We start from the raw sequence: 24447 nt of genomic DNA on the forward strand, positions 1-24447 counted from the left end.
TGTGTGTGTGTGTGTGTGTGTGTGTGTGTGTGTGTGTGTGTCTCCCTCTCTCTCTCTCTGCTTTTCACCACTACTTATCTCTTTAATGGGTGTATTGGAGCAGGTCACTGAATGTTCTACTTTTCTTTCTGTTGCTGGGATGAACGACTCTGGCCAAAAGCAACATCGGGAAGGAAAGGACTTATTTGGCGTAGGCTTCCATGCCACACACAGTCCACCACTCAAGGAGGTCAGGACAGGAATTCATGCAAGAACTTGAGACAAAGACTGTGAAGGGGTGCTGCATGCCTGCTGACTCTCTGACGCACAGGCTCTTGCTGAGTTATCTTCCTTACACAACTCAAGACCACCAGTCTAGGGAATGGAACCACCCACAGTGGGCTGAGCCTCCTACATCAATCAGTAATCAACGTAATTCTTCACAGACATGCCCACAGACCAATCTGATGGAGGCAATGTCACAATTGAGATTCCCTTCTTGGATGACTCCAGGGAACTATCAAGACCATAGGTAAAATTAACTGGGTGACCCCCACCCATGACACACAAGCATACCATTCAACTCTTTGTCCTCTGAGGTGTTATGTTAAAATCGTACAACACAGTCCGACTTTAAAGAACCACAGTTTTAAAAAAAAAAAAAAAAGGCCCAACTCTCATAACTGTAGGCTCCTTTAAATTTAAAAGCAAATTACAAATTTTATTTACTAGGAGTGGGGATGCAGGTACCCAACAAGATCTACCATATAGGAGTGCTGGGTATCAAAGGAAGGTCCTCTGGCAGAACAGTACACATTCTTAACCACTGATCTCTCATCCCCAGTACACACTTGTTATTCCTGTTGGAGCTGAGCCTTTGGCCCTAAATCTCCACTAAGAGGATAAAGCTGGTTAAGTCTCCGAAGGGACTAGAAACGTGTAGCTGACACAAAGTCTGATGGACCTGAAGGCAGGTCTGTACCACAGCAGAGAGCCCCGGGTAGGTTAACATTTCTAAGACTGAGTGGATAGTACCCAGGACAGGCTCAGGGGTCCAGGTTTAGGAAAGACAGAATCTAAAGAATCCATTGCAGTTGCTAGTTTACTTGATGGGTAAGAAGTGACTGAGTTAACCGAGAGGATAAATACAGACTTCCTGCAAGGGAAGGGAGTTAGCTGAGTTTTAAAGGCCTGAATGACAATAACATCTGGGACCCCTTCTAGCAAGAAGTATCAACAGCTGGCTTTATAGCTGATATTGAGACATTGGTTCTCAACCTTCCTAACGCTGTGGCCCTTTAATACAGTTCCTCATGGGGTGGTGACCCCCATCTATAAAATTATTTTCATTGCTACTTCATACCTCTAATCTTGCTACGGATACAAACCATAATGTAAATATTTTTGGAGACTGAGGTTCATCCAAGAGGTCGAGACCCACAGGTTGAGAACCACTGCTGTAACGGGTGGGTTGGGGGTGGGGGAAACTGTAGATTTTAATTGACGAGCAACAAGTTGTGGATAGTAAAGAATAACCATCCTCACAAGAATAAAAATAATTGAGACACTTGTGCCCCTCCCTTTGTCTACCAGACTATTGACACAATGGATCCAAGAAATGAGAATCTCCCCCAGGAGCCTCACACTGGAAGGGAAAAAGAGGTTAGAACCTGGAGCCAGCCAAGGGAGGGGATGGGGTGTCTTCCCAGGAAGACATTTCACACCGTTTCTAACAACTTGTCAAACCAGCTAACAAGAGAGACGGGAGCTGTGACAATGGTGGGTCAGTGATGGGCAGGACCACACCTTGACAGGACTGCTTGGCTCGGCATCACCTTTTGACTCACATGGTAGCCCTGACCGGTCTGAAACGTCCAATGTAAACCAGGCTGGCCTGGAGTTTACAGAGATCCACCTGCCTTTAGCTCCTAAGTGCTGGAACTCAAGTTATGTGTCCCCATGCTTGGCTCTTGCTTTCTCTTTAAACCTAAACCTCATGTCAAGACACTGAAGACTGAGTTTTGGGGGGGCCGGGGAGCACAGGACACCTTTGTTTTACTTTCAGTGTGACCATATTGAATAGACTTTCTTTCTCTGATTTCCATTACCACTGGTTTAACTGACTTATCGAGGATGGATGGCAGAATCTGTCTTGTTAAGAGCTCAGGCTCCAAAGGCATGCCACAACTGGCATAGGCCCTAACGAGTGCAGAGGAAACACCCATGGCCACCACTGCAGCTGGCATCTGAACACAGGAGCTCAGTAAGGGAAGAAGACATATGGAAGAAGGAGGAAGAAGAGGAGGAAGAACACAAAGAGGAGGAGGAACAGGAGGAAGAACAAGAAGTAGAGGAGGAAGAAGAGGAGGAAGAGGAACAGGAAGAGGAGGAGGAAGAAGAAGAGGAGGAGGGGGAAGGGAAGGAGAGAGAGGATGCAGCTCTGGGAACCTCAAGCCAGTGCTGGGATCTGGACAATTGTTCTAAGAGGAAATGGACCACCTTCATGGTACCTGAGGAGTGTTCGGATGCAGTCCAGATTACTGTTGGCGCCAAGCACAGCTACACTAATCCCTTTCTTCTGTAAAGGAAATAGAAAGTTCCCTAGAGAAAGCCTGTCTGAGCATCTCTAACTCCCAGACTAACAAGGTACCAGAATTCAGGAGACTACAAGGATACCTCTCATTTCCCAGAAGATGTTCCAAGGCTGCCAACCTCCAGGACATCCGAAGGCTATCTATATAGAGGCTACACCTCAGCCAGGTGGGCCTCTCCTCTCCAATATCCTGTCTGGAATTCCTCTCCCTGCAGCCCAGAGTTGAGGGACAGGCTGGCTACAGGACCATGCTCTGCCTCATGGGCCTTAACTCTCTGTAGGTCACCCATCATCCTGTTGTCATCTGTCTGCCTTTCCATCTGTCCATCTGTCTATCTGTCCATGCCATTAATGCCTCTAACAAATATCTCATCCAAAATAATGATCCACCTCAGTGTCTGCCTCAGATTCCCGCCTGCCCCTTGAGCCCTTAAGCCCCTGACCAAGCTTCCAGAGAGAAGCCAGGTGCTGCCTCACAGGCCGCAATTCCTCACTTGGCAACGTGCACCTGCTCAGGGAAAATTAGGCCAATTGCTGAGGATGAAGAATATTAACTGCATCATTTGGCTCAGAAGACAATATCGGAGGGCCCACGAGGAGCAAGTGGAGTGGAATTTATCTGCAAACATCAGGGTCCTAATCGACGTGGTTAATTTCTCATTAAATCATCTCATTCCTGAACTTAGAAAGTTAATATCTAACGATCAAAAAATAACTGGCCCCTTCACAGATGGAACTGTCTGGTGGATTTAGTGTGGTTATGAAAGCCAGAAGAACAACATCGATTATCCAGAAATAAACCAGTGGCCATTGAACTGAAAGAGGAGAGAGGGACTTTAGGCAAAACTTCTAATATACAGAGCATACTACAGAACATGTTTATCAGGGGCACAGGGATGGATGGTCTGGTGTATATGAAGTACTGAGTTCTAATCCCAACACCATTTAAAAAATAAAAAAGCTAGGAGCCGAGGAGATGTTCACTGGGTAAAATGCTTGCCACACAAGGGTAAGGATCTGAGTTCAGACCCCAAAGACCTGCCTAAAGCTAGACATCACCATGTGATGTGTGTGTGTTATCCCAGTGGCCCTATAGAGACGTGGGAGGCAGAGAGAGGAGAATTCCTAAAGCCCGTGGGCAGCTACCCTGGTGCCAGCGGCAGGAAGCGAAGGCTGGGAGATCGTGAATTTTAGGCCAGCCTAGGCTCCATACCCAGGCAGACTGGGTTTCATACCCAGGCACGCACGCACACATGCACACAACAGCACATGCTTCTCATCTCGATATTAGTAACTGCCGAGCCAGCATCCCTGCATCCCCAGAGAAATGCTACCTTCTTCAAAGATAGAGAAAAGAAGGCCTTCCCTCCTGTGGCTCCCAAACCTCCCAACCTTAACACAGAGCCAATGCTGAGGAAGAAATGTAGACCATGCAGGTCTCAAAATACCCAGCTATACCTCAAGCCATTGGCCAGCGACAACCTGAGCCATGGGTAATGTGGCAGAGGCAGGCTAGGTTGTTTATTTTTGTTTGGTTGGTTTTTTTTTTTGACCAAGGTAACTGTCAGTGTCACTGACTCCAATAGAAGAGGGCAGCGAGGGTCACATGTGAACTTTGACATTCCTCGCTTTCTTTAGTATCGGGTCAGATCAAGATGGCACGAGAGGAAACGGCAAGATGGCTCAGTGGGTAAAGGCATGTACCACCAAGCCGGATAAACGATAAACACAATTCCCAGGACCCACATGGAGGAGGACAGAACTGATGCCCATAAGTTGTCCTCTGACCTCCACATGTTGCCGTGGCATGCATGTGCCCCCCCCCACAAATTTAAATATGTTTTTTTTTTTTAATTAAAAAGATTATGAGCACATTAAGGTAAGGGCTTCAAAGACATCTAGCTGTCCACGGCCAGAAGAAAACCTGGACAGTTTAACCCATGAAATAAGATTGTTTTTCAGTTTGGGTTATTGGTTGTTTGTTTGCAAACACCAAAGCAAATGTTTATGTAAACATTGGCCTACCAAGGCAAGAGAATCGCCATGAGGTGAGACCAACCTGTGGTATGCAGTGTGTTCAGGGCTAGCCTAGGCTATGGCATGAGACCAAGTCAAAGAAACAAAACAACAAAAGCTGTCAGTAGTTCAAGGCACCAAGCCTCAGGGCAGAACGACAAAGTACCAGGATGTAAGAGCCAGGGTCTAATCCAGAACTGGCATCCTTTCTCTTGTGTGCGTTTCTGTTGTTATCATATAGCTATATTGTCTTCTTCCTATTTTCATGTGCAAACACACACACACCAACATGTCTCAAATCACATTTCTAGTTTGTTGTGCAAAATAGCAGTCTCTGGTAGTGTTGTAGACCTGGGATCCCAATAACCAGGAAGCTGAAGCAGGAGAATTGCTGGGAGTTTCGGGGTAGCCTGGGCTATAAATGAGACTCTGCTTCCAACACCAATGAGGCCTAGGGGTGTAGATAACCAGTAGAGCGCTTGCCTAGAATCCCCCAAGAAGGGCTGGAAAGAGCGGGTGGCTTAGCAATAGAGTATTGGCTGAGAGTCTCTAAGGACGGCCCTGAAGTTGCTACCTATAAAAGGCAGTCACGTGAACTTTAGTGCAACTCTGGGATAAAGTGTGGAAGGCAAAGAGATACAGCTGGAGAGAGGCACATTGCATCTTGAACAAACCCCAAAAGTATCTCCCTCAGGGGTTCTCTGAACTCCTTCACACCAGCCCTTCATCTCTCCAGTCCATTCTGCCTCCTGAGGCCCTGCTAAAAGGCCTGCCTACGGAGGCCATTGTTCTCCACTGCAGGCTGCGTGACTATCCCATTATCAATGAGAAGTAATTTATTCGCTTAAAATGGCCAACTCTCTTATTTTGTTTTAACAAGCTGGCTCGCTTGCCAAAATAAGTCCGTGCCTTTGAAAAGACTATTTTCAAAGCCTCACACCAGCTCAGGCTTGAGAAATAAACCTGAAATCAGCCAAGGCAGTCTGACCTCCTCCCTGCACTCCAACATTAAATGGGCAGCTCAGAAGAGGGAAATAATTGCTTTCCGAATTCCATCCGGAAACTTAATCCTAAAGGGGATGGAAAGTTGTCCTCTGAACTCCACGTGAGTGCTGGGGCCTTCGAGCACCCACACCAGAAAACAAATCAATACACGAGTAAATAAATAAACGAAGTTTAAAAAAATTGATAAGTGCACGCTAAGAGGAGAGGGAAGAAAGAGGGGAAAGGGAAGCGGAGGAGGAGACAAGGGGAGAGGGGGAAGGAAGGAATACCAAGGAGGAAGAGAAGATGACGGGGAGAGAGATGGGAAGAGAGATCGCTGAAGAGGAGGAGATGAGGGGAAGGGGGCAAGGGATATCCAGGAAGAAGAGAAAGAGAAGCAAAAAAGGAAGAGGAGAATTAGGGGAAGGAAAGGAAGGGGAGAGGAAAGGAGGAGGCAAAAGGAAGGAAGTGGAGAGGAAAGATGGGGAAACAGAAGAAGGCAGAAGCAGAGACTAGGAGGCAGGGAGGGACCACAGATTTCAATGGTGACTGTCAAGGGTTTATGTTGTTCTCTCTGCTCTTGGGGATGTTTGATGCCCCAGCAATCAAAGCACATCTAGGGCCAGGGTAGTGGTGCATACCTTTAGTCCTAGCACTCAGGAGGCAGAGGCTGGTGGACCTCTGAGTTCAAGTCCAGCCTAGTCTACAGAGTAAGTTCCAGGACAGCCAGGGCTATGCAGAGAAAGCTCCATCTCAAAACCCCCTCCCCTCCAAAACCAACCAACCAAACAAACAACACAGCCACTGCTAGGGACTCTCTTGATTTTATCTCGCAATTCCATCTGTCCAAGTTCAGCCTAACAAATGGGGGGGGGTGAAAAGATTTATTTATAAAGACCTTTATCACAGCCTTTGTATGTACCACAAAAAGAGGAAGCCAGTGACTAAATTTCCAATGACTCCATTCAAAATGGTGGCAAGATCAACAAATGCCTAGATACACAAGAAAGTTTAGGATATAATAAGGATGACATTTTCAAATGGTATTCAAAGAAGGATTCAATAAACGGGGTCAGGACAATTAAGTAGATACGTATAAAAAGTGAGAATGAGGGATGGGAGGAGATGGCTTGCAGTTAAAAGCACAGACTACTATTCTAGAGGATCCAAGTTTTATTCAGAGCACCCACATCAGGCAGCTCACCATCCATAACTCTAGCTCCAGGAATTCAGATGCCTCTGGACTCTGAGCACCAGCACTCATGCATGTAAGCACACAGAGAGACAATTACACATACCCAGTGCCCTCTTCTGGCACCCATTGGCACCTGCACTCACATGCACATACCCACACAAAAATACATACACATGTAATTAAAATAATATCTTAAAACATGTAAGCCCTTCCAAAGCAAATAACAAATAAACAAAATCAACAACAACAACAACAATGACAACAACAAAAGCTCACATTAAGCAGTGTGAAAATTCAGAAACAAAAGTGCTCCAGTGTCCTCTCCTGTTTATTTCAGCTCATACTTCAACTATACTCCATCCCATCAAGGGAAACATGGCACCCACAGTTAAGAAGCAGAGAGGGATGAATCCTATGCTCAGCTCACTTTTTCCTTTTCCCTCAGCGCAGGTCCCCAGCCCATTAAATGGTACCACTTACATTCAAGATGGATCTTGCTACCTCAATGAATCCAGTTCAGAAAGTTCCTCACAGACATGCCCACAGGCTAACCTGACCTAGGCAGCCCCTCACTGAGATTCCCTTCCAAGGTGATGGACCCTAGATTCTGTCAAGTTGACAATTAAAGCTGACCATCACAAAAAGAAGGGTAAAATTGAAATTTGATACAAATACATTTTGGAACTGTGAACGAAAATTCCCAAAAGGAAGTTATGTCTGCCTGTGAGCAAAAAGTTCCTGGAAGAAGTCTGTGCCTGCAGAGACTGAACGGACCAATCAGTACTGTGGAGAGATTGGGATTTTGTGGGTTCAGAGGCTAATCACTTTATCTTGGGTTAGTTTTAACCTTCTTGAACAGCCATTCCTTGCCCCGCTGTGAATCTAAACTAACACTTCATGATAATAAATAAAAACCTCTTAGAAGCTACCAACTTAGAGGAACACAAGGTTCTACCAATCCAAGAGCTAAGAATGTCATCAGACAACATCTTGGGCCCACAAAATAGCTTCTCCCATCATGTTATGCCTACCCCTTTAGGGTGCCCACAATGTATTTTAAAGATGCCTTGATTTATGACTTTCTTTGTTCTGTAAAACTCTATTTAAAAAAAAACAACTGTGAAATGGCTTCCACGTTAGAATGTGGAATTTGGGCTAACCTAAATATGTGTTCCCTGGCCCCAAGTCACTCAGAATAGCTCCAGAATTAACTATCTCTTGTTACCTTTAAGATGAAAGCTGTGGTTTTTACATTGACATAATGTATCACAAGATCAGAAATAATTTTACTCATAATTTAAAAGCTTGTAGTCAGGACAACAATAGGATTTCTGAGAGGAGGCCCAGTGAGATTCCAATACTGATAGAGTAGCAGAAGCCAGAGGCCTTGTCCCAGACCAATGACTCATCTCAATGAACATTTGCAAGCAAAGAAGTATGGACAAAAGGGTATACTGTGGGATACACTGTGACACACTACAGCTTTCACAATGAGATTTTTTTTTCTCTGTTGGGGGAGGTTGCAGAGGTGGAGGGCACGAGTGAGGGAGGGGAGATGAGTGGAATTGCAGTGCATGCTATGAAACTCATAATCCAATAAAATGTTTAAAAGAAAAAAAAAAAAAAAGCTTGTAGTCAGGCCCATAAATCATAGACATGGGAAGACTAAGAAAGCAAGCCTGTGAGTTCAAGGACAGTCTGGGCTACATAATACAACCACTCCTCAAAACAAACAACAACAACAAAAACAACCAAACAAACAAATAAACAAAACCCACAAGCTGAGGGTTTAACTTGGAAATAGACTAATTAGAATCCCCCAGTGAGGGGCTGGGGGTGTGGCTCAGTGGCAGAGCACCTGCCTAGAATCCTCCAGGGAGGGGCTGGGGGCGTGGCTCAGTGGTAGAGTCCCTGCCTAGAATCCCCCAGGGAGGGGCTGGGGGTGTGGCTCAGTGGTAGCATATATGTAAGACCTTAAATCCATGCCTCTTCACCACAGTAACAAAAACTTGTATAAAGCAGTAAGAAAAGTAAGGGCTAGCAATACCCACTAAAAGAAAAATATTTAGAGAAAGAACGGGAGCAGGCGGTTCCCAAGGCAGGAATTGCAGAGGGCTCGTAAGTACAGAAAGCTCTGTTCAACCCGAACTGTAAGAGGAGGGAAGCAAATGGAACAGAACCTTAGTGAAAAACATTTCACCTGGAAGGCAAGGAACGATCAAGACATTAGCACAAGGTGGGAGTGGAGCTGTGAGGGAAGAGGCTGTCTCAGACACACGTGGGGGGAACACGGGGCCTGCACGTGGGTATGCCCTTTGAAATGCAATTTGGCAGTTCATACTCAGATTAAAATGTTTGTTCCTATGCATCAACTCCACCTCTCAAAATGTATCCCACAAGCATGAAATCACATATTTAAAATAATATGGCAGACTCGCTAGCATTTGTGGTACAGCTTATGTACCCACCCACATCTACCCATCCACATCAATAGAGAGGGAAGGTTTTTAGTGACACTCATGTAGCCCAAGCTATGTAGCTACAGATGACCTTTAACTCCTTTAACTTCTGCCTCTGTTACCCGTTACCTGCTGAGCCATTTCTCCAGCCCTGGGCACTTGGATTCTTAAGCCATTTGGGGTTAGAAGTTATCTTGGCAAAAGCAAAAACCTGGAAATGACTTATCAAGAGCTGACTCCCAGCAACCTTGCCCCCTGCTGCAGGCTGCTTCTTCATACATGCTTTTCTGGTATGCTGCGCTAGGGCAGGATGCTGAGCAAGCTCTGCCCGTCATGCTGGGCAGGAAGGAAGAGGCAGAAACCTAGACAGAGACAGGAGAAAGTGAGCAGGGTCAGGAGGAATAGCTCAGCCAGCACTGGGATATGCAAGATCCTTCCCGATTCGATATAATTAGATTCAATATTATACAGCGACGGGCCCACTTAATGTCAGTGGTAAAAGATAGAAGCTGACCACCCCTTAATCCTCCCTTGGTGTCTTAGTTAGGTTTCTGTTGCTGGAATAAAACGTCATGACCAAAAGCAACATGGAGAAGAAAAGGCTTGATTCAGCTTACACTTCCACATCACAGTCCACCATAGAAGGGCAGAAACTCAAGGCAGGAACCAGGAGGCAGGAACTGATGCAAAGGTCATGGAGGAGCACTGCTCATTGGCTTGCTCCTGATGGCTTGCTCAGCCTGCTTTCTCATACAGCTCAGGACCACCTGGCCCTGGGATGGGACCACCCACAGCGTACTGGGTCCTCCCATAGCCATCAAGAATAACGAAAGTGCAGTCTCAGACTTGCCTACAGGCCAATCTGATGAAGACATTTTTTCTCAACTGAGAGTCACCCTTCCCAAATGACTCTAACTTTTGTCAGCTTGACACAAAACTAACCAACACACTTGGCTATTGACCACTAAAAACAATTCCTAATTACCTGCCCGCATCCTCCAGTGTAGAGCTAAGCTAGCTTGCTTTCCTCTTTGTGCTTCTGTTTTACTGTGTGTCAAAGCAACAGTTCTGTTCTAGGCCCTTCAATTGTTCCAAGGGGATCTAATCCCTTGAACGAATTGCCTTGCTAAGTTTCTTTACATTCTATTCAAGAAAACCCACCCAGGGTCACATTCTGGACCACACACACACACACACACACACACACACACACGCACACACACACAAGCACACACGACACAGTTCCCATCCTAAAATATTGTATGTGCACATGTTTGTGAGTGTGTGTGTGTGTGTGTGTGTGTGTGTGTACAGGTTCATGTGTACGTACATTTATATGGTCAGTGTCAGGTGTGCTGCATAGTTTTATGCCAATTTGACCTAAGCTAAAGTGATCTGAGAGGAGAAGGTCCCCAGTTAAGAAAATGCTGGTGGTCCTGGGTTCTGTAGGAAAGCAGGCTGAGCAAGCCATATGGAAGAAGCCAGTAAGCAACACTTTCCTGGGGTCTCTGCACCAGCTCCTGCCTCCAGGTTTCTGCCTTGTTTGAGCTCCTGTCCCGACTTCCTTCAATGATGAACAGTGACATGGAAGTGTAAGCCAAATAAACCCTTTCCTCTCAAAGTTGCTTTGGACGTGGTATTTATCACAGCAAGAATAACCTGAAATAAGACATTAAGTATCTCCCTCGATCTCTTTACCTATTGTTTTTGATGAAAAATCAGTTAGAGAACATGGAACTCATCAATTCAGCCATGCTGGATTGACTGTTGACCAGTGCTAGAATCTACTTATCTCCATTTCCCAGTTCAAGGATAGGTTCATTACCACATCTAGCTTGTTTGTCTGGTTTTGGTTTTGGTTTAACTGTGATGTCTTACACTGTCTTAGTTTCACCTTTGTGGCTGTGCAAAAATAGTCTTACAAAATCAACTTAAGAGAGAAGGGGTTTATTGGGCTCATGGTCCCAGATGGTAGAGTCGACCATGGCAGAGAAGGCATGGCAGGGAAGACATGATAGCAGGGGCTAAGAGCAGCTGGGTCACCTTGTATTCACAACCAAGAAGCAGAGAGACGAATATTAGTTCTCAGCTTGCTGTTTCCAGTTTATACAGTCCAGGATCCCATCCTAGGGAATGGTGCCACCCACAGTGGTTGAGTCTTCATACCTCCAATTTTACCTCCCCACAGGAATGCTCAAAGAACTTTCTCCCGGATTAGTTTAGATTTTTGTCAAGGTGACCACACTATCACATGCATTTATCATTGTCTGAAGTGATCGGAAGAGGGCTAATGGTTACAGGAGTGTAGTTGGAGGGAAGGAAGTTGTTTTCATGTTCTATAGTCTGTAAGGAGACTCTTTTTGACAGCCACGACAGCAAAATAGTTAGCAGAGAGTATTTTGGTGCTTCTCAGCATGTAAATAATAGTGCTTGAAGGGTTAGATATGCTAATCACCTCACCTAACTCTTAAACATTCTGTACATCTCACCCGATGTTTCAATGAATGTGCACAATTAAATGTGTCCATTAAAAATAAGTAAAGCAGCTAGATCGGTCGGCACAGATCTGTCATTCCAAATACCTAGGAAGCCGAGACAGAAGGATCACAAGTTCAGCTTTGACAGTTTAGTAAACCCCTGTCTCTAAATAAGAAAGCAAATAGGTGGCTTGAGATACAGTTCATCAGTAGATGCTTGCCTAGAATTTTCCAGTGTGGGGTTGGAGGTGTGGCTCAGCAGTAGAGCATCTGCCTAGAATCCCCTAGTGAGTGGTTGGGTGTGTCTCAGTGGAATAGCTTCCCTAGAGGGCTCAAGCTTGGCTCAGGATCCTTGAGTACCACAGCCTTGGACACTATGTATCCTGCCCCTTAGGGGCTTGAACCTCACATCTTTCACTACTGCACTTTCTATACGTACAGAATGGCCTAGATAATGGTCTAGAGGACACTGAAGTTCTCTAAACCAACAGTCGCAGGTAAGGAATCTGCATGCTTTCCCATTATGGTTTTATTTTATTTTAAAAAATTAAGAGAAAAAAATGAATACATGTGCTAGTGAAGCTCTCCTTTCCTGATCCCTTCGTTCTCACTCCCCAGAAAGAACTACCAGTCTTAATTTTCTATTTATTATTCCCATTCATACTTTTAAAACTATTGATCTCATATCCTAAAATATTCAAACATAAGAGTCCATAAAAGAGAATGTGAGGTAAATGAGTGTTTATCTAACCCAGTGTTATTAAAGCTATAATTATTCCACATTTCCTTTAAATCTTTTTTTTAAAAAAGACTTCATGGAATAATTTTACATGACATAGTCTGGGACTTCCAAAATACTTCCTTAATTTATTCCTTTTCTTCCAGCTTAGTAATAACCACTATCATAATTTCAGTCTTCATTATTGACTTAAAAGACTTAAAAGTATTCTGAATAAGTGTGTATATGTATATATGTACAATCATTTTAAAGATTATTTTAAAAAATTGTGCACGTGCATGTGTGTGCAAGTGCCCAAATATGCCAGAGGAAGGTATGTTGCAATAAATTCAAGTGTGTTTCTTCACATGTAGAACATTTTTTTAGATTGCATACACAGTTAAAACATTTAATATATCCTGTTAATTTTTATGATTTTATTATCTTTTAATTATGTGTGCATTGTGTGTCTGTGTGTGTCTTTCTGCATGTGAGCAGAGTGCAGGAAGAGGCTAGAAATGAGGTGTTAGAGTCACTTCAGCTGGTGTTACAGACAGCTGTGGGCCAGATGTGGACACTGGAAACCAAACTTGGGTCCTCTACAGGAATAGCCTGTGCTTTTAACCACTGGGCCATCTCTCCAACTGCTACAGGTCTTTTAAATAATGCTAATGTTTGAGTCTGAAATGTCCCCCGCAGGCTGATACAGCGCTTGGACTTAGTCCTCAGCTGGTGCCATCATTTTGGAGTTCATTGAACTGTTCGGAAGTGGCATTTCCATGGAGAAAGTGGGTCACTGTGGGGGCAGGCTTAAGGGTTACAGCTCAGGCTTAGTTCTAGCCAAAGATCTCTCTACTTCCTGATCCACCAAGATGGAACCAGAGATCTTACTCTCCACCAATGTAACACACACACACACACACACACACACACACACACACACACACACACTTTCCGCACCAGGAGAGACTGTATCCCCTTAACCATGAGCCAGAGTAAATCCTTCTTCCCTTAACTGCAGTCAGACATGCTGCCATAGCAATGAGGAAAGTAAATAATATGCATCTCTTTGTGTCCACATGCACACGGAAGCTCAAGATTGATGTGGAAAATCATCCTCAATGAATTGTTTACCTTATTCATCGAGACGGGGTCCTCCGCAAGAACATCACGTGCTTCTAGCCAAACCCAGAGTTTACCAATATAGCTAATCCTGCTAGTTAGCCTACTCGGAAGGACTCCTGTCTCTGCCTTCTGAGGCTGGAATTACAGGCCGGCCACCACACCCACCTAGCATTTACGTGGGTTTGTAGAGATCATAGCTCTGATCTTATTTGCAGTGCAAGTACTTAAACTGCTGAGCCGTCTCTCTAGCCCCACAAATGTATATTTATGCATACCAATCTTCACACTCTGCACATACAACTACACACCTAATTCTTTACTTATAGTAGTTTTCTTTAAGTTGCATAGTTTCAATAAGAACATGAAGGAGATATTAGACAAAAACAAAATGGGGCCAGACACAAAATAATCAACCTGTGCTTTATCTGCGTGGAGACAGAAAACAATGCAAAACATGATACCTAAGAAATCTTTTTAGGGTCTGAGGAATTGAACAGGCATCAGAGGAAACCATAACTGAACTCATGGAGTAGCTGATTTAGCTGTAAAGAACATTACTGGGCTGCCTGAGCCATGTGGGTAGAGCTTCTGTGGGTCAGATGCTGCATGGTTCTCCCGATTATGGTATGACTCAGTACAGAGTGTCTCTGGGAAACACACTGTAGAGGACATCATGCCTGCTGTCGACTCCACAAAGATTTAGAAAAGATAGTGGTCTACCTATCTATCATCCATATTTATATCTATCATCTAACACACATATATTAATATATCAGCCATCTCTTACCTATCATCTATCTATTATCTATCATTTTAAAAATCTGTCTATCAAAATCTGCCTATCTATCATATACCTCCTTAATTTCAAGACAGACAGTGGGTAAGGAAGGAGAGAAGGAGAGAAAAAAAAAAAGCAAGTAGTCTCATGTCACCCATCAGAGAATCTGAGTGAATTATATATAGAAGCTTTCTATATTGTTCTTGTAATTTGTCTCTAAATTTTAAATCACCTAAACAGAGTAGGAAAAACAACACAAGAACCTATTGGATGGCAACTCAAGTATAGCCACATGGTACAACATTATGCCCAACAAAAAATATTATTTATCAAATAATATGACAAAGTAAATATTGTCAAGATGACAGGATATAAAGTTATAGATACCATATGATTACTTATTATAAAAATATATGCCTCGTGGAAAAACAGACAAGGAATGACTATATATCTGCTGCTATAACACAATACCTGAGGTTGGGTACTTAATAAAGAAGAGAGATTTCTTTATTTCTAGGGGCTTGAGACAATCTGGTTGAAAGTCTCAAGGGAGACAACATCACAATAGCAATGGCACATTCAAAAGCTGGAGGAGGGTATGTATAAAGGAGATGCTGGCATTAAAACAACTTGTTCTTATGGGAACTAACCCACAGTCCCATGCAGACTGCATTTATCTCCAGGAATGAGGTAGGTCCTCATGACCTATAAAGTTCTACTAGGCCACACCTCCTAAAGAGTTCCCCACCTCAACACTGCCACCTAGGGGGCATTCAAATGATAAATCGTAGTATGGCTTTTTTTTTTTCCTTCCATGATGCCATCATGGGGCAATGATAATGTGGTCCCATAACAATGGCAATGAAATGAGCAGAACACTACAGAGGTGGCCAGGTCTATATCGATGGCTGTGGAGCTTTGAATACTCTCTAGTAGAAGATGGGAGGAGGGTTACAGACCTCTCACCTAGAGTCTGGCCATTACTCCCTCCTGCCTTCTCCTAACTGTGAGAGATCCTCGGAGTTACTAGAGTATATAGGAAATGGACAGTTCAATGCAAGGGGGCTGCAGAGTGCAGCTCCTGTGAGGTCGATATCTATAATGGGCTGGGTCTTGGCAGTGATGTAACTGGTTTGGGATCGTCTGACAATCTAACACAATCTAGAATACGTGGGGAGTCTCAATGACTGTTAAGTCAGGTTGGTTAACATAATTGATGTAGAAAGACTCAGCCTGTTAGTGGGCAACAATGTTACCAGGGCTTGGGTCCCGAATTAAGAGTAGAGGAAGTAATTCTCTCATTACACACATGCAGTAATTCTCTCTGTGTGTGCTTCTCACTCTGGATATAACCGGCTGCCTCAAAGCTCCTGCCTTAATTTCCCTACAGTGATGGACTGTAACATAGAATTGTGGACCAAATAAATAAACCATTTCTCGCATTACAGCTTTTTTTGTCAGGATATTTTATCACAGCAATAGAAGTAAAACTTTCATATCAGGGTCCAATGGGTACATAGCTCCTTACCTGTGCTCTCCAAGTAAACCAAATAAATTCATTTGTTTGCTTTGCTGGACTTTGATGGAGCTGTATTTGGCCTATTGTCAGTTCCCTATGTAGGGTACACATATCTCCCCAAGAAAAGTTAACACAACACCACAGGGGGGAAGAAAAGACCAGAAAGAGTAAAAATGAATTATCTTAGACTACTAATATTGACAGTGATTTTGTGCAGAACAAGGAACTAAAATGTCAAATAAAGCCAAAATAGCGAGTGAAGTGTAGGCATGCTAGTTACTTTTTGTGTGACTGGAACAAAATATCTGACAGATGCAACTTAAAAGAGCAAGGGTTTCCTTTGGCTCACAGTTTCAGAGACATTTCAGACCTTCATGGTGGGGAGTGTGTGGACATTTTAGAGCGTGAGAACAAGGTTGTTCAAGAGGTAACAGACCATAAAGCAGGAAGAACAAGACCAGACTATAACTTTCAAAGTTCCACCTCCAGGAATCTACTTCCTCCAACTAAGTCCCAACCCCTAAAGGTACACAACCTTCAGAACAGCGCCACCTGCTGGTGAACAAACTTCAAAACCTGAGTCTGTGGGGCACATTTCAGATTTCAACCAAAGCAGGCCTTTTGATGGTACTCTTTCTACATTCCAGTGCCCATTCCCCACAAGATTGTCTGAAATCTTATTTTAGAAAATTCAAAGCTTTTCTTCTTGTGAGAGATCCCTCTGGAAACTCTTTTCTCCCACTGACGATCCATCAATTCATCTACAAGGAATAAAAGAACCCCAGACGCTGACCTTCTAGGGGTTGTGGAGGTGTGGATTTTAACCCAGGCTGAGAAGTGAGTTAGATAATCTTCAAAGACGATGGCACTCACCCCAGTCAAATGCTATGAAAAGCAATTTGTTTAGGGGGAAGAAAAGCCATTTCAACATGAAAATTGGTTTTGCGACAATACGCTTGATAAAAACAGCCCATAAAGGAGCTGTTGGCAAGTCCATCTTCCCTGGTGCCTAGGGCCTGTAATCTCACTCATTACCCTTTCTATCAAGCATGTTGCTATAATGGAAAATGAGGTTTTCCCAATGGAAAGTTAACCTGGGACATTAAAAAAAAAATCTATGAAGCAGTAAAGCAAAACTGTTCACACATTCTGTGGAAGAAAGAAAGAAAAAAGGAAGAATACATAAAAAAGGAAGCTTCTGGTCATTGCATGGTTTCTCCCTGAAAACATAGCAAAGGTTTAGCACTACAATCTCTCGCTCAACCTTGAAAACACCCACTGTCTCTCCCCTTCTTGTTGATGATACCCAACACTCAGAGTGGTACCCACTTGTGACATCATGTCTGAGCACTTTTGGCTTCACTATTAAATCCCGCTCTGCCTTCCACTTGAACAAGGTCTGAACAAGTTTTTGTAGGTTGGCTGCCCAATCACAGAGACTACATTTAAGGGTCTTGCAAAATTGGGCCACAACCACACCGCCACACATTTCTGAATTCCAACTTTACACCCATCTGTTCTAGTTTCATTTCTGTTGCTGTGATAAAATACCCCGACAAAAAGCAACTTAGGAGAGAAAGGATTTATTTTAGCTCAAATTCCAGGTCATAGCCCATTGCTGCAGGAAAGTCAAGGCAGAAATTGGAGACAACTAGCCATAGTACCGTCTTTATCAGGAGCAGAGAGAATTGAATGCATGTGTGCTGGCTTGCCTGTGCTCAGATAAATCTCTCTATTCTTACAAAGTTTAAGACTTTTTACGCAAGTAATGATGCCGCCCACAGTGGGCTGGTTCTTCCCACATCAATTACCTTAGTCAAGACAATCCCCCACAGACATGCCCAGTGGTCAACCTGACCTAGACAACCCTTTATTGAGACTCTCTTGTTGGGTAATTTTATATTTTTGTCAAGGTAACAATTAAAGATAACCAGGAGACATTCATGAGTAGTGACACCAACTGTCTGTTCTATTGCAGTAAGGCTTTGGTGTTTAATGGATGACAGCTAAGATTATTCTTTGATCTCCATGCATGGGCACATATGTGCTTCCACACTTGTGCACACGAAGATCCACATCCAACCTCAGGTTTCCTACCAAGATCTCAGGAAGGAAAGGGAAAGGGGAACCTCTCTCCTCCATTAATCATTCCAGAATATTCCACCAGAAGGATGGGAAATGCCAACTCAGAAGGACCCAGATGTTTTCATCAACACTACCGGCAGGATCAGCTGGAAGGAAATCTGGATGTGGCTCTTTCCCCTCCCATTGGTCAACAGAGACATGCTTGATGACAACCAGCCAGCCGCCTGCTTCTGACGCCATGTCTTCCCACCCAGATGCCATGTCTTTGCCACCATGGTTCCCCAGAACCGTAAACAAAAATATACCCTTTGTCAACTTAAGTTGCTTTTATAAGCACTTTTGATTAGGTTGATTTTATAAGAGTCATGACATCCTACTTCAAAAATTATTTTAGGAAGTAAATGTTAGCCGATACCATGATAAAGATGATGTTGGTAGCTGTGGTGGTGGTGGTGATGATGATGATGACAACAACGATGACGACAATGGCGGTGATGGTGGTGGTGATGATGGTGATGATGGTAACGATGGCGATGATGGTGATGTTAATGTTTTTAATATCAGTGATCATTACGGTGATGACGATGGTGCTACTGCTGTTGATGATGGTTGTGATTATGACAGTACTGGTGATGATGGTGATCGTTATGATTGTATTGATAAGAATGGTGGTGGTGAAGATGGGGATGATAAGAATGGTGATAATTTTCATGTTGATGGTGATGCTGGGGAGGATAGTGATGATGGGGACGGATGGAATGTTGATGAGGATGGTAATAATTATGGTAGTGATGCTGGGAATGCCAATGCCAATGTCACAGTCCTGCAGTATGAGGCTAGAATTCACAATGACAGAAAAATAAACACTACCTACCAAGTAGACTGTACTACCGACACTGTCTTCCATTTTCCTAAGAATCATCTAGGCGGAGTCTTCACCACCACCTGCCGGACCCTATGTGCATTCAGGAGTACATTTCTGAACAGTCCTTATGTGTGTCTTGTTAAATATTCATTCAAAAGAAGAAAATAATAAATACAGTACTCCAGCAACTAGAAGCATGTTGACACAACTTTGATATAAACCTTCTATGTGAATATGATACTGTACCCCATTTTAAATGACCCCATTGTAATGCTTTTACATTTATTTATCTATTTATTTATTCATGTGTACATGTGTGAGTGAGTACACACATACTGTGATATCATATGTGGACAGCAGAGGAAAGCTCTTGGGAATCAGTTCTCTCCTGCCAAGTAGTTCCCAGCGACCAGACTCAGGTCACCAGGCTTGGCAGCGATCACTTTTGCCTACTGAGCCATCCATCCCACCAGCCTGGTGACTGCAGTGTATCATTTTATAACGCATCAGCTTGCTGTTTTTATTGTAAATACTGAGAAAAAAATGACTCTGTGTGCCTCCTTTGTGTAAGTAAAAGCTGCCACCTGTCCAGCACCAACCACAAGGTACAGACTGATAATAACTTACCTGTGCAAATAAAATATCCCCACCTATGCATCTATCAGCTGTGGTCAGAAACATATGGACTTGTGGGCATATCAAAAACCATATCGGGAAAGGCAAGCTTGTGGAGTTATTGAACATACCAGATGCCCTGACCTGTCATATGAACAGAGAGGTACCTAACACCCAGTGGTACCCACTGTAGCCATCGTGAGTCCATTTTGGACACATATCACGGGATAAATAGCAAATGAACTCCCAAACCTGTCCCCAGGACTTCTGCTCAGCACAGTAACCCTGCTCAACATGGCCCAGTAGAACGGCCATTCATCAGGATGTAGCTCTGTACATTCAACCAGCTCTGCACTGGAAGCAGTTCTGTGACAGAGTTCCTTACATAATTCCTTATCTGCGCACCCACAGGAGTTCTCTACCCCTGCATCAGCTCTATGATTGCCTCCAGTGACCAGCCTCTTTTAACTGTAGCCTCTTTAACTTGTTATAGGCATTCATCATTACCATCACCACCACCACCAGCAGCAGCATCACCATCACCACTATCATATATATGTGTGACTGTGTGTCTGTGTGTGCCTAGATATGTGTGTGTACAAACATATGTGTGTATGAGTGTGTGTGTACACATATACATATGTATGTGTATACATAAATGTGTATACATATATGTATGGGTACATATATATGTGTGTGTACACACATATAATTATTTATATTATATGAAGTATAATGTATGTTCTGGGGGTTAATGTTAATAGTTAAGACAGAAATGAAAAGCTGAGTATGGTGGTTCAACCCTGTAATCCCAGTTCTCAGAAGCTGAGCCAAGAGAATTACAAGAATTTATAGCCAGTCTGAGCTACAGCGTGAGACCCTGTCTCAAAGAATAAAATTTTTAAGTGCTGCAAAGATAGCTTAGTGGTGGGGGGAGTGTTTGGCTTGCAAGAACAAGGACCTGAGATTGGTTCCCAGAGCCTACTTTAAAAACAAACAAGAACCACGAAACAGCCAGGCATAGTAGCACATACTTGGTATGTCAGTGTCAGGGAGGCATAGATATGTGGATCCCTGGAATTCCTTGCTAGCCAGCTTAGCATATGCATCAACTTCCAGGCCACTGAGAAACCCTGCCTCAACACCGAAGTAGATGGTGCCTGAAAAAGGACAACTGCACACACAAGTACACACACACATATGCACATGCACACATGTACATATGTATGCATAAACACATGCATATATATATATATATATATATATATATATATATATATATATATATATACATATTTAAAAGAGATTGAAATTGAAATATCATTACCAAGTAAAATTGGTACCATTTTGTAACTTGAAGCCAATCAAATTTATGAAGCTTGGGAATTCATTATTGAATCGGAGAATATGGAAAGTCACAGATGTGCCATGTTTCCCAAAAAGCTCAGTGATGAATGGCACCCATGTTGAACCTCCTCATAACTATACATGCAGCCATGCAAAGCCCAGACACAGGAACAACATGGAGAAGGGCATGGTTACTTGGTTATGGACTTAGAAGCAGAAGGCACCGGCAAGGTGGTCCAGTGGATAAGGGCACTTTGCCAAGCCTGACAAACTGAGTTTGATTCCCCAGGGCCCATGAGGTGGAAGGAGAAAATTAGTTCCTGAAAACTTGCCCTCTGACCACCCCATGTGCCCTACGATGTGCACATATGCACATATACACATGAACACAGAAGGAGAGACAGGGACAGAGACACACAGCAGATAGATAGATAGATAGATAGATAGATAGATACATACATACATACATACATACATACATACATACATACATACATATTTTTTAAAGATTCTACTTTAAAGAGATTAATGGACTCTATAAGTCAACACATATGACCTTTGACCTAGTAAGTGCCCCCTAATAAAACTAAGGTCCTTTAGCCTCAACACCCTCCAGCTAGTCAAAAGGACAAGAAGGGACCCAGACAGAACTGGAACCTTTCTTAGTTTGCCATTATATTCCAACTATAATGAGAAATATTCATTGGGCTAGGAGGGTGTTAGCTCAATGGAAACTCATTCAGGTCTTTCCAAGCTGGAGACGGTTATCTAAGGTCACCTTGTATCAGGGGAAAGGTATAGAGAGAATAAAGAACTCCAAGTAAGGACTCATTTGTCCCCCAATCTGTTCCAGAACACCTGGACAAATACACTAAGCAGCTGTCTTCTTGGCGTCTGAGGTGGTATCTCTTCACAGCCTAGTATAAATCAGGCACCCAGCACAGCAAGATAAAAACTCGCCCCTGGTAGGAATTGAATCCCTTTCTCCATAAACCAGTCTCGACTGATACGCAGTAAGCCCAACTCTTCCTGTTCACGAGCTCAGAACTCCATTCCAAGGGGTGTGACCAACCTGGCAATAATCTAAAGAGACACTGTATCCCCAAATCTAACTTTTGCACTCTTTGAACAGTGAACCCCAAAAGACATGGGAATTTCCCTCCAGAAATCTCAGACTGGGAGAAGGAAAGGGGACCAATCAGAAGAGGACCTCTTATATGAGGACCGTCAATATGAACTTGGAAAGGAGTGGTGAGGCCACAGATCTTTTTGTCCTTCTTTCCATTAAGGACTTACTGAATAAATCACCTCTGTTTACTTTTTACTATTAATTTGGCTGCTTTAATTGGCTTATTAAGAATGCAGCACAAATTTGACTTTTGTGGTACAGACTCTGACTTCAAATTCTATAAAGAGTGTGTTTTACAGCCCATGTCTAACACCACTGGGTTACCAAAGTCCAGGCTTGCAATGACCATTGCTACAGGGACACAATACCTAAGTGCAGGATTTGCACCCAGGAAATATGGCTACTGTTCCTACATTGCTTTGCCCTCAAGGCACCTCTGGGGTGATCCAGAATTGTCCTTGTGCTGCCTGTAACTAGGTTTCTGGAACACCGTCTGACACGGGTTGTCTTGGCACAGGGAGGTCTCTATGGTACCTTGGCTTGGCGCCTACCATCGCTGAATATCATCACTGGCCGTTGCTGCTGCTGTTGACACTTGAAGGATGCTTCAAAGTACTCTACTTGGCATCTAGTGACGGGTCTTGGTGAGCTCAGGCTGTGGGGTTCAGAATGATCTTTTACCAGACTGGGGAGATGGCTCAGTCAACAGTGTACTGAACACACGAACACACACACACACACACACACACACACACACACATAAAGACCTGAATTCCATGTCCAGCATCCTTTACAAAAAGCCAGGCAGCATGTGTTTTGCCATGTTAACACCTGGGAGAGAGATGAGAGAGTCCCTATGACTAGCTGGCTAGTCAGCCTAATTAGTAAGTTCCAAGCCAATGAGAGACCTGGGCTCGAAAACCAAGGTGGCCAGCTCCTGAGGAATGACACATGAGGTTGTACTCTGACTTCACGAGCATATGCATGTACACATGAACACACACATAAATGTACAGTAATGAAAACATCAGCAAACAGACATAAAAATCCATACATCTGTGTGTAAACATATACATATACACCATATGCATAGATATCATTTACATATACATATACTGTATATACATGAATGAGCAATGGAGTCTGGAGTTCTAAATTTACCCTTATCCAGTCAGAAAGTAGCTCCACAAATATTTGAATTTTAAACCCAACACATGCTGGCTTCTCTGCGGCTGACTGGGGATATAACAGAGAACCAACACAGGGCAGGATCACACAGCTCAGTTCCCATCATATAAAGTGTCCAAACTAGATCCATGCACAGAGACTGAAGGTGAGGTGGTGGTTGTGTAGGGCTGAAGGTGTTGAAAGGAAATGCAAAGAACTACAGTGGGTGTTTTGTAGTACAAGGTAGGAATATGAAGTAATGGACATGTTCTCAAATAGACCATGGCAGTGATTGTTCGACTCCATCAATATATTAACAATGAATAGGTTGTCTATCTCATTTATCATTATTTATGTGTTTATTCATCCATTCTTTATTCATTCATTCATTCATTCATTCATTTATTTTGTGGTACTGGGAGTAAAACCCAGGCAAGCTTACACATACTGAGCAAGAACACTATCCCACTCAGTCATCACTGGGGGATTCTAGGCAAGAGCTCTACCACAAAGCCATGCCCCAGGTCCTCCATTGCTGGTTCCAGGCAGATGCTTTATCTCTAAGCCCCTTCCCCAGCCTCCTTTTTAACTTTTAATTTTGAGACCTGGTGTCTCTGAGTTGCCCAGGCTGCTTCTGAACTCACTCTGTAACCCAGAAACATCTAGAACCTCGAGATCCCTGTGGAGACTTGAATAGGAATCGACTCATGTGTATGGATGCCTGGCCCATAGGGAGTGGCACTGGTAGGTGGTATGGCCTTGATGAAATAGGTGTGGCCTTGTTGGAGGAAGTGTGTCACTGTGGGGGTGGGCTTTGAGGTCTTATAAGCTCAAATCTGGCCAGTGCAACAAACTCCTGTGGATCGAGATGCAGAACTCTCAACTTCACCAACACCATGTCTGCCTGCATGCATCTTGCTTCTCATCGTGATAATGAACTAAACCTCTGAACCTGTAAGGCAGTCCCAGTGAAATGCTTTCCTTTATAAGAGCTGATGTAATGGTCTCTCTTGACAGCAATAGAACCCTTAACTAAGACAATCCCCTGCCTCCTGCCACAGTGTCCCAAATAGCTAGAATGATAGGTCTGTATCTCCAAACCTGGCTTGAATTGTACACCGTAAGTTGTGAATCAGCAATAAATATCATGAAACACTGGAGCATTCACAACAGACATGACAACCTGACATAGCTACTGTCGACTGTCACCTTGGCAGATCTAGAATCATATGAGAGAAGGGTCTTTTGCCATACTTGTAACACACATCTCATCCTGTCTCCTCTAAATACAATGTAACACATCTCATCCTCTGTCTCCTTTGTATACAATGTAACATATACCTCATCCTCTGCCTCCCTTGTATACAATGTAACATATACCTCATCCTCTGCCTCC

The 24447-nt window shown here is 43.5% G+C and overlaps 1 protein-coding gene across 2 annotated transcripts in view; it reads right to left on the minus strand.

Annotated features, from left to right (window-relative positions):
- The window catches only part of Caln1 (calneuron 1), a 434985-nt gene that overhangs the window by 245766 nt on the left and 164772 nt on the right, over nucleotides 1–24447 (minus strand). The window lies entirely within an intron of this gene.

This window comes from Mus pahari, chromosome 23 (genome assembly GCF_900095145.1).
Source record: "Mus pahari chromosome 23, PAHARI_EIJ_v1.1, whole genome shotgun sequence".
In the NCBI taxonomy this organism is placed as follows: Eukaryota; Metazoa; Chordata; class Mammalia; order Rodentia; family Muridae; genus Mus; species Mus pahari.